The 11,735-nt window shown below is 39.0% G+C and overlaps 1 long non-coding RNA gene across 1 annotated transcript in view; it reads right to left on the bottom strand.

The window, feature by feature from the left end:
- Positions 1-11,735, bottom strand: part of LOC116831344 (uncharacterized) — a 78,348-nt gene that overhangs the window by 50,472 nt on the left and 16,141 nt on the right. Inside the window, exon 3 of the long non-coding RNA XR_004375186.2 lies at positions 4,345-4,454. This is a non-coding gene — a long non-coding RNA (uncharacterized LOC116831344). The remainder of the gene's footprint in view (positions 1-4,344; positions 4,455-11,735) is intronic.

Genomic DNA, 11,735 nt, shown 5'->3' with positions numbered 1-11,735 from the left:
AGGGGGGTCCTGGGAGGGGGCAGTCAGGGGACAAGGAGCGGGGAGGATGTTAGATGGGTCAGGGGTTCTGAGAGGGGCGGGAAGTGGGAGGGGCAGTGGGGGTGGGGGCCAGGCTGCTTGGGCAGGTCTACACTTAAAAAGCTGCAGTGAATCTTCAGCGAAGGTGCTACTACATGGATGGGAGAATTTCTCCCGTAAATGTAGTTAATCCACTTCTGCGAGAGGGGGACAGTTTGTGCTGTTTACACCAGGGGTCAGTTTGGTATAACTATGTCACTAAGGGTGTGCATTTTTACACACCCCTGAGCAATGCAGTGATACCAATGAAAGTTAGTAGTGTAGACCTGGCTTTTAAATTACAACTCCAGAAAACATCCCTTTATAGACAAGGTCAGATATAACACTTGTTCTTCAAGCCCTTAATGAAAATTCTCACAGATTTTAATAGAAAACAATTACTTTTTTCTTTTAAACCACCCAGTAGAATTTAATAGTGAATTATGTCTTTGCTGTAGAATCATATGGGATTTCTTTAAAAAAAAAATCCATATTCTCTATTAAATTGCATAGGATTATTCCATAAAGGACAGCCCATGAGATTCTAAAATTCTGATTCTTGTCTCATATCAAAGTTGGCTTCATGCAAATGTTTAAAGAATGCATAGAACAAGATAATAATATTCTCAAATAAAAGATTATAAACCCAACTGGTAATGATAGCAACCCTTCAACTATTACTACAGGCTTAACAGAACATATCACTTCTCTCTCATGTTTTACTCTCTTTCCTTGAAACCATTTCTCTATACCAAAAGGTGAAAGCTATGTTCAAATACTAATTGTAATTTAAAAAAAAAAAAAAGAAGAAGATGGCATTACAGGAAAATGGGAGCACATATTAGAAATTTTGCCTCTGGAATTATGTTGCTATTAGATTCAGGGTTCCCCCCCATCCTTAAGAAAACCCTAAGGATTATTTATGTGAATACAAGTTTGAAGCAGAGTTGTCAAAAACAAAGAAATGATTCCAAAATTTTAAAAGTTGATTCTATTTCATGGTGTTCCAAATGGTTCTGATTTTTCATTACATTTTCTAATCCTTTGTTGTCGTTAACCAAAAACCTGAGGGCAGATCCTCAGCTGGTGAGAATGGAGAATGATTCACCCAGCTGAGGCTCTGCCCCCAGGCTAAAATAATATGCTGATAAAGTACTTCAAACATGTTTTTGCTAACATTCTTAACAATGATTTTCAAAATATTAAAGTGTCAGGAAAAAGGTGAATCGTTTTTCATGACTATCTGGTTAGAAAAAAGGTTATTTTTCAATGGAAAAAAAAATCATGGAAAGGGTTTGAACCAGATCTAGTTTTCAGGATAAGGTACATAAGATCAGGCAGTCCCCAGGAGGTGGGATTTTCAAAAGGACTCAGTACTGCCCAAACACCAATCCCAAAGTCAATAGCGAAACTTCTATTGACACCAATGGGAGAGTTAGGCCAATGCTGACTGCTTTTCAAAATTCCATCTTAAGTATCTGTGTGTGGATGGCAACCTCTGCATACAGATCTCCCCTTCTCCTTGAAAACAGGGAGGAAGTGGCTACCTGTGAGTCAGCAGTTCTCCTAGATAACATGAAGGGCTTTCTACAGGCTGCATGGATCCACAGCAGGAGAGGGGATAGGCGGAGGGGACTTGCATAGTGTACCCTGCCAGGCATGCAGTGGAACAGCCATAGGAAAATTAACACAGATTATATTAACTTTTCTGTATAGCTTGCTCCATACAGTGGGTCCCAAATGCAGGCAGTAGTTGGGTAGCTCCTGGCAGAGTATTTCACTGAAGCTCAGGAGCATAGCTGCAAGGAGCCCAGGGCCTTTATTACCCAGCTACAGTCCCTACTGCTCCTGTTCACTAGCATATTTTTGGCAGTTAAAAATGTCTCAATTTTTGGAAGAGAAATGGACTATCAATGGAGAAGCAGTATTACTGTGCACAAACAAGGAGACTGGGCAGGTTACTTCATTACTACTTTGCAAGATGTGTCTGTAACTTGCATCCTGGAGGCACAGGATCTCAGCACAGAATACTTTGTAAATCTGGGAATCCATGTGGTTTGTAGGCTTGACTATGGGTTGCTTCTCCTGGGAGAGCAAAAATCTACTCCTTGTGACCATAGAATGAAGAAACTCGGTGGGTGGAACACTACCATGTTTCCTTGCTGTGATACGAATTGGTATTTCTGCTATGATCTGGTCCTTCAGATAGATAAATTTAAATTTCCTTGCCACTGTACAAACTATGATGTAGTACATGAAGGACACTGTGGACTCTTTTATAACCCTCTTCTGTTTATAGCAAAAGTATTGGGCTTACACAAACCATACAAGCTTTCCAAGTAATAAACTCTACTACCTACTTGAGATAAGAGAGTTTCGTCAGACTCTCTTTGCCCCTTTTCCATGCCAGTGAGTACTGTACAGGCCATCTTAACACAGTGATCGTTTCCCAGGGACTTTATGTTTTATAACCAAAGATCTTTATTATTCATGTTTTGATGACTCACTCATTAAGAGTCAAATGTCCTTCCCAGAAGACTATATTTATGTCCTAATAATTTTTCTAGTGGCCAAAAGCATAAACTAGGTCATTGTGACCTAATTCAAATCAATGTCCAATGACTTTCTAATTTTTATTTCACACTTGATAGCCTTGCTTTGGGCAAAGGCTCTGTTTAAATATTCATTTATCAGAGATTCTTGGGATTTTCTCAAAAGAAAGAGCTTTTTCATCCCTTTGAAATGACATTTCATCACAGATGGCATCAGTGTGAACATACACCATCCTTTTATGATCAAATTCCTGGTAGTTGGAATTCACTCTAATTTAAGCATCTCTGCTGTAAAAATTCTCTGTAGAAAAGTCACACTGAAGAAATTTGGGAAAGGATACATTCCAGTAAGCAATAAGATTTAAGTTACATTTCATGTGGTGGTTTCCACCATATTTATTCACAGGACCATTCTAAGAAACATCAACATCATTCATGCTAAAATGCACACCTTTATGTTATAATCTTTAGAAGTGTGCCATACAATCCAGAAAACCACCATGGACAGAGAATCATGACAGAAAAGGACCTTGTTCAGTATTAGACAAGAAAGCCTGGTCCTGTGGTTATAACACTTGAATAGGAATCAGAAGAACAGAGTTTAGTTCCCACCTCTACCCCAAACTTCCTTTGTGAGATTGGACAAGTCACTTGACCTCTGTGCCTCAATTCTTTATCTATAAAATTGGGACAATACTACTTCCCTGCTCTGCAGGTGTTTTATGACAAGTGCAGCAATATCTGAGGTGCTTAAGTCCCACAGGAAAAAAATGTCTGTTTTCTTCAATTGTGACAAGTATAACCCTGTAACTGGATGGAATCCTCACCCAGCTCTCACAAACTACTCATTCATCATAAATAGTCAAAAGTCACCAACTCCTTGATTTTAACGTTATTAACAAAAGGTTAATTGAAAAATGACATCATACAAGCTCTAGTCTGACCCTTCTATCTAGGTACCTTCCCCAGCCTAAACCTTCTCCCTAGGTTTGGGTGCCCCTAAGTTTGGTTTCCTTTGACTGTGTCCCAGACCCATAGCCTTCTCTTCCCAAAGGGCTATCATCACCTCCCATATTTTCAGGGTGATGTCTGATGAACCATAACTCCCACACTGCATTAGCAGTAATTATCCTCCTGTCTCCTTGAAGGGTTTCAACATCAGCTAACGTGAATCCTGCCACCCTATTGAACTTCACTTTTATTGTAGGATATTGTAGTAATTAAGTAAAGGCCACAAATGAACATTGGAGTCAAAGGGAATATTAAGGCTTTGGGCCAGATTGGCAAATACCTACTCATGTGATTCCAATCAACTATTCTAAGCTACTCACTTCCTTACGTGTTTTCAGGATTGGGCCCTCAGAAAGTAAAGCCCCACTTCCATGTATATGCTATACATACCGCTTTACAGACAAGAGAAATTCTCATACAATTAGTGCTTTTGCTATAGTACATAGGGAGACATATTTGTAAATGCATAACTATGTTCTATGTACCACTGTGTAGATTCTTCTCATACAAGGGCTGAAGAGGGAGGTCAGCAAGACATGACTCATACTTTTTTCCACTGACAATCACAGCTGCAGAAGTTACAGCTACACATGCACTATTTTTCCTGGTGGTCAGAATTCCAGGAAGTGCACATTCTTTTGCAATATAAGCTGCCTATCAGCCAGAACAGGGACACAGGCCCATAAAATTTTAAAGATCTGAATAAAAATCTTTTCCTTCTTACTTGCTCAGGTGCTTTGAGTCTCTTGCTTCTTGTGGTGAAATAAATCTGTTGGTTTTTCAGTCTTCCAAGGATTACCTCAGCAAAACTACAGAAAACAAGATATGGGGTTTCTAGAAGAAAAACAAACAGAAAAAGATAAAACAAAAACACCAAATCACGAAAATAAACAAATTAACCAATAGACACACATCATAATTAGCCTTTTTTTGTTTGTTTGTTTTTTGTTTTAAAGGCACAGACATATTATCCCTCATTAGCCGAGCTGGGTTTGAAAGAGATGCTGTGGGAAATGAAAAAATTGAAACAAAAGTATGTTTTGCAGCAGTAGCCTGTTTATAGTTCTAGGCAAGGCAGGCAATGCTGTGTGTGGACTCTGGCTACATTAAAGTTAATTTAGGCAGTGTGGTCTCACCTGATTCCCTTAGAGATCCCTGGTGCTACAATACATTTTGACAAGTCACCTTTGAGGCAAACAAGCATGATTTGTTTTCATGAACTCTATTCTTACACTCCGATATCTTAAGCTGTAATTATTCAGTGATAGTCTGTCACTGTTATTCTGTTTCAGACACATCCAATTAAAAATAGCGGCTTGGTTCATTGTTCTCTCGTGGGTTTTATTCCCCTCAAACAAAGTCCTTAATTTAGCTTCTGTTGGGCCTAGAAAACATCACATTATTTGAACAGAGCAAATTCATGATTCAGAACATAATCAGATCCAAGCAGGCTGTTCATATTAATTTGATTAGTTCTGACAAGCACAACATGAATCAGTGTATGTCTGGCTAGTATTGTGCTTCTGTCTTTGCATTCTTCCTGTTTAATAACTACACTGCTAAAACATTTGGAAAATGCTTCTTTGGGCTAAATCCACATTTCATCTGTACATACTCAACATTTCACTTTTATTTAAATATTTCCCTATCATTTTCCAGCTTTCTTCATCTTATATGCTTTAGTGGCATTTGTATTTAACTTCCATTGCAGGAACTGTGGCTAGTTCTGCCTGATGTGGTATAGTTATTACAATACAAATATCCTGCTTAGCTAAATATATCCTTTAAAATGGAAGGCAATAGGAAAATGGAGCCTAGGGAATTTCCTGTGTCTTTGCCTCTGCAGCTCTGGTCCTGTGGAATATCCCATTTTCCAGTGTTTGCAACACTCAGAAGATGTACTTTGTTTAAAAAAATAGATATGGATCAGATCTCTGTGCCACTTGGGGCACTTTAACTGAAACATTGAACAGATGTGTATTATGATTACAATCTTACAACATATGGGTCATTTTTCTCCCTACAAAACATATGGACAAAAGTTGACTTGTAAAACTTAACTTATTCTAAAGTCAGTTTATGAAACCTATGTTCAAGTAACATTAAGGTATGGGCTACACAGCTTTATAATTACTGATTAATTGTACTAATAGCCTCAGAGACATACAGCATAGAGAGGATGCACAATCTTAGCCACGCAGGGCTTAAACTCAAACACACATAGACCCTGATAAATTCCAAACTCAAAATGATGCAGTTTTTCCTTTTTAAAAATAAAATGTCCTTGTTCAACTGACCATTACTGAAAGCTTAATGGAAGGATTGTGTCTTGAGAAAGGGATTTGAATGAAGAGTGAGTGATTATATTACAAACAAGATAGGCATAATGGATAGAATGGGAGAAGGTATGAAGATGAGAGTGGGAGAAGGATTCAAAAGGATAAATTAGGCTTGGGTGCAGCAAGCTGAAAAATCAATGGGACTGTCAACATGCTTAAAAGTAAGCATATGCTTAAGTGCATTACTGGACTGGGTCCTTGAAAGACAAAACAGATTTTGGATTAACTGGTTTATCTGACTTCACCCTTACAATTTTCTGTGTCAGATTTTAGCCTCAAATATTTAAGGTTTTATCTGTAAGGCTCTATGCCTATACACACAGTAACTAATATTTGTTTTCGCACAGTGTTCAGACTTAAATGTTAAGAACAGAACATTTATCTAATTGAACTCGAGAGTATACAATTCTGATCCTCAGAAAAATACCCTGGGATGTATAAAGCCACTAAGCAAGAAAGCCTGTCTTGAAATCTTTTTTAGATTTCTTTGCAAAGAGTTATAATCAATAGAACAGTACAAAAAAATGTTACTGTAAAGGTACAATATACTTAAGTCAGTAGGAACCCAATGTTATTTTCAAACAAAGCTAAGTTTTATAGATTTGCCCTTTTAAGATGCTGTTCTTGAGCACCATAGTCAATAAAGTTCTGTTCTTTAATTTATTCAACACCCTCAAAAATCTCTCAGGCAATCAAGGAAAAGTACTGTACTGAATATTTCTCTGTGGATCCCTACAGAAGAGATAGTTGTTATGCTGTGCAATAGCTCTGACTTTTGCAGTCTGTGTTAATTGCATATTTTTTAAAACCAAACCGAATGTTTCATCTTTAGGTCAATATTAGATTTCACTCTTGCAAAGACTTGATAGTTACTTTTCAGCACAAGAATGGCAGGATTTGGGGCTGTGAAATACTTATTGTAGAATTATCTTTAGCTCCTTCTTTTAAAAGTTAAACAAGTTAGAATTTCAAAAATGAGTTTGAGTGTTGGCAAGAATATACTCCGCACCTTACTACATTTTACAGTACTACTATCCATTTTAATGTCTGATACCATATATCAATGTCAATTTCCACTTTAATATATTAAAAAGCTAAGATGTGGTCTTACATTTTTAACAAAAGGTAGTAACAAATACCATCTCAAGAGCCTAAATCACTCAGAAAATCATCTAACCATATACCAGATTTTACATTCTCAGAGAGCCTTTGCTGCCAATGGTTGGTGCAAAGCCAGGGTTATTACCTTGTGTCACTGCGCCTTAGTGTGTTGCAGCTGATGATGCCAGATTCAGGACAAACATCTGAGAAATGTGGCAGACTCACCCCACACTGGTAGTTATTCAATCATAAGATATATCAAGCCAGTGACAAAACTAGACTTCTGTGTCACCATACTTGTTAACAAGAAGTTAAAAATGCAGTCTCCTTACACATTCTAGCACTTATTTCACCACCCAGACACTAGACTTTATGGTGAGTGGTTACTGAAAACCAATTTAATCAAATAAAGAGATCTTCTGATCTCAAGAGATTGGCCACATAGTCAGGTCATTGTATAACTCACATTTTATCCAATAATCACACTGCTTTACTACCTAAAAATCTAAAGGTTTAAATAAAAGAGAAAAGAAGAAGAAAGTTAAAATGGTTAATAGATCATGTACATACAATAATGGCAATGTTCTGATAGCAGGATTGTAGCAGTGATGTTATAGACTGCTGGCTTGTAAAGTCTCTGGTAACTTCCAAAAGATTGGAATGGACTCCAGTGGTCCTCAGTCCATAGTTCAAATATGCTCCCTTTGTTGATAATCCACAGTCCAGAGAATCCAAGCAGGAAAGAGGCAACATGGAGATGTTTCAAGGTTCTTTTATATACTCCACCATGTGCTTGGAATTGTAGTGACCCAAAACAGAGCTCACAGCACAGTTTGTGGAAAACAAGATGGAGTCCAGGATCACATGAGCAAGTCACATGCCCTTACACGGCTTGCTGACTCACAGGGGCAGCTATTACCCATATTTTGGCTGGGGCATCCACAGGAAGGCTCACCAGGTGGGATGGGCTTCTTCTTTGGCCCATGATTAGAGTGACTGTTCCTTAATGGGCCATCAAACTTGAATAGTCATTCACAGTATGTGGCCAGAACAGATATAAATAATCTTGTGGAAGTTACCCCAGGAACAATACACGTAAGACATAGATTACATAGTCAATATTCATAACTTCAGATATAGTGATGATACATGGATTGAAACAAGATAACTATTTTTAGCAAATAGTTAACTTTTCTGTTGATACCTTGCATGATATATTTTGTACAAGTTTGTTACAATTGCCTAACAGTGGTAATATTAATAAAATACATTGTCATATTTCAATCATACAGCATCACACCTTGGCGTCTCAGGTGTGATTGCTGTATGATTAGGCCACTGGTGATATCCTAAGGAGAGATTTCATGGGGTGGGTAATTAACACAATTTGTGGGGGAAAGTGTCAACATGACTTTTGTAAAGGGAAATCATGCCTTACCAATCTATTAGAATTCTTTGAGTGGTGGTCAACAAATATGTGGACAAGGGGATCCAGGGGATATAGTGTACCTGGACTTTCAGAAAGCCTTTGCAAGGTCTCTCACCAAAGGCTCTTAATAAAGTAAGCAGTCATGGGATAAGAGGGAAGGTCCTCTCATGGACCTGTAACTGGTTGAAAGATAGGAAACAAAGACTAGGAATAAATGGTCAGTTTTCAGAATGCAGAAAGGTAAATAGTGGTGTCCCGCAGGAATCTGTACTGGGTGCAGTATGGTTTATCATATTCATAAATGATCTGGAAAAAAAGGGGTAAAACAGTAAGGCAGCAAAATTTTCAGATGATACAAAATTTCTCAAAATAGTTAAATCCAAAGCTGACTGCAAAGAGTTGCAAAGGGATCTCACAAAACTGGGTAACTGCATTTATCAACACTGAATTTCATCTGCCATTTTGTTGCCCAAAGCAAGACACATTAGAAACAATAATCCTAACTATACATACAAAATGATAGGATCTAATTAGCTGTTACCACTGCAGAGAGAGATCTTGGAGTCATTGTTGTTAGTTCTCTGAAAACAGCTGTTCAATATGCAGCAGCAGTCAGAAAAGCTAACAGAATGTTAGGTACCATTAGACAAGGGATAGATAATAAGACAGAAAATATAATACCACTATATAAATCCATGATACACCCACACCTTGAATACTGCATTCAGTTCTGGTCACCCCATTTCAAAAAAGGATATATTAGAATTGTAAATGGTACAGAGAAGGGCAACAAAAATTATTAGGGGTATGGAACAGCTTCCTTATGAGGCGAGATTAAAAAGACTGAGACTTTTCATACTGGAAAAGGGATGACTGAGAGGGGATTCTGTAGAGATCTATAAAGTCATGAATAGTGTGGAGAAAGTTAATAAAAAAGTGTTATTCACTCCTTTGCATATCAGAAGAGCATGGGGTCACCTAATGAAATTAATATGCAGCAGGTTTAAAACAAATAAAAGGAAGTTCACATAATGTACAGTCAATTTGTGGAACTTATTGCTAGGGAATGTTGTAACGGGGTTCAGAAAAGAATTAGATAAGTTCGTTGGTGGCAGGTATATCAATGGCTATTAGTCAAGATGGTCAGGGATGCAACCCTGGGTATCCTTAGCCTCTGACTGCCAGAAGCTGGGAGTGGATGACAGGGGATCATTCAGTGACTTCCTGTTCTGTTCATTCCCTCTGAAGCACCTGCCATTGGTCACTGTTGGAAGACAGGAGACTGGGCTAGATGGACCATTGTTTTTACCATCTATGGCTGTTCTTATATTCATACACCTCTATCCTGATATAACGTGACCTGATAGAATGCGGGTTCGCATACAACACGGTAAAGCTCTGACATGCTGCTCTGAGCAGCGTGTTAAGAGTGTTCAGCCAGACCGGGGCCGAGGGGTTCGATAAGGAGCAGAGGGTCTCAGGGGCGGTCAGGGGCTCCCCCCATGGTCTGAGGGGGCAGGAACTGTGGGAGGGCACTTTTGGGGGCCCCGCAGTCCCAGAGTGGCCCGGGGGATTAGTGCAGGGCCGGGAACAGCCTGCTCTGCTTTCCTCTCCCCGACCCCAGCCATTTTGCTTGGGGGAGGGGGCTCAGGGGAAAGGAGCCCCCCACCCACTCACCAGCACCGGCGGAAGCGGAGCAGCCCGGCCCCAGCCCGCTCCACTCTGCCAGCTTCCAGTCATGGCGCTCCACTTCCTGCCAGACAGGAGAGTGCAGGACCTTTCCCCAGCCGCCTCCCAGTGACACAGCTGAAAAGGCTGTTGTCAGGGCTAAAGATAGGACTCCACTATTGCAACCCAGATCTCAAAAGCCTAAACTAGACATGTCCTGCTGAAAAGGCTGTTGTCACCTCAATGAGATCAACCCTTCAGGCAGACTAGGAATCAATTTCATTGTGCTGAGACCTTTCCTCAATAGCAGGACTTGTCTGCTCCAGAAGCTGGTGGAATTAATATTGTATCTGTGAGGAAGATGATTGAAAAAAAAAGGACAGGGAAACTAGAACTTGACAGCTGTCTCAAGAAATTTTTACCAAAGCTATTGTGAGAACAGCCATCATTTCCTTGTTAGTGGCTTCTATTTTTAGATCACAAATGACTTCTTAAATAACTTGAGCATCTGTGAACAGGATCTAGCTAGCTAACCAGATTAACACAGTTATAAGGTAAAGTGAAAGAGGAGGGAAGTAGCTAGTTTTCAAAGGAAGTATAATGTATCTATCTCTGCCCCCTACCCCAGCATGGGCGTTAGACATAGAGAAGCATCTGCTATATCCATACACATTATTAAAACCACTTTTCCTCCTGGAATGAATGTACTGCACATTGTAACTTGCCTTTCCCATTGTTGCAGTAGCTTTCTGCAGTTTTGTGCCCTCTGAGAACATTTTGCTACAAACAGAGGAAGGTGCTCAATCTCAGTTACATGTAGCAGAATGAGGACAGTTGAAAAGTAACCTCTTAGCTTCTGATGGAGGATGAAAAATTGGAACACTTCCGGGACAGCCTGACCCCACTTTCCCAATGAATTATATGACAAAACTACTTTTGACTTTACTGGAAGTATAGCAGGCCTCAAGTTTGATTGTAAATAACCTAGTTTCATCTGATTCTAGAAATTTCATGGGATGTTTTTCAGCAAAGTATGCCTGTTCTAAGTGCATGACTATATTTAATTTTCACCTCCAGAATTTTCAAAACAAGGGGCCATAGTGTGCTGTTAGTTTTAAAGCACAACTTCTTGAAATCAGTAGGGGGTTCTGCTTAAAATCTGACCATGTGGTATAGCTTAAGGGGAGAAATCATTTAAGATTTGTAACTTTCTCCAAATCCAAAGAACTATAAAACACACCGATTCCTGTGAACAAAAGAAATGTAAAATACTGAGGCCCACCTGTCTGTTTTATTTTATTAATCTCCATAATTTATTTATTGTTTTATGTACACACACACACACAGAGTGTGAGAGCTATAGCTTAAGGGGAGAAATATTATATATGAATGAATGAAAGAAATACATAGAGCCTTTGAGAAAAAAATCTTACAGGAAGATTAAAACATATCCTGCATCAGTGATAGTTTATTGAGAAGACAAAAGAGGTGTTACCTGCACCATAGAAAAGGACACCCAAAAAGGGATTCTAAGAATGAACAACCTTTATAACCAAATGTTGTTATATAGCTTACAGA

The sequence above is a fragment of the Chelonoidis abingdonii genome, chromosome 10, assembly GCF_003597395.2.
Source record: "Chelonoidis abingdonii isolate Lonesome George chromosome 10, CheloAbing_2.0, whole genome shotgun sequence".
NCBI lineage: Eukaryota > Metazoa > Chordata > Testudines > Testudinidae > Chelonoidis > Chelonoidis abingdonii.
This window is presented reverse-complemented; position numbering and strand designations above follow the sequence as displayed.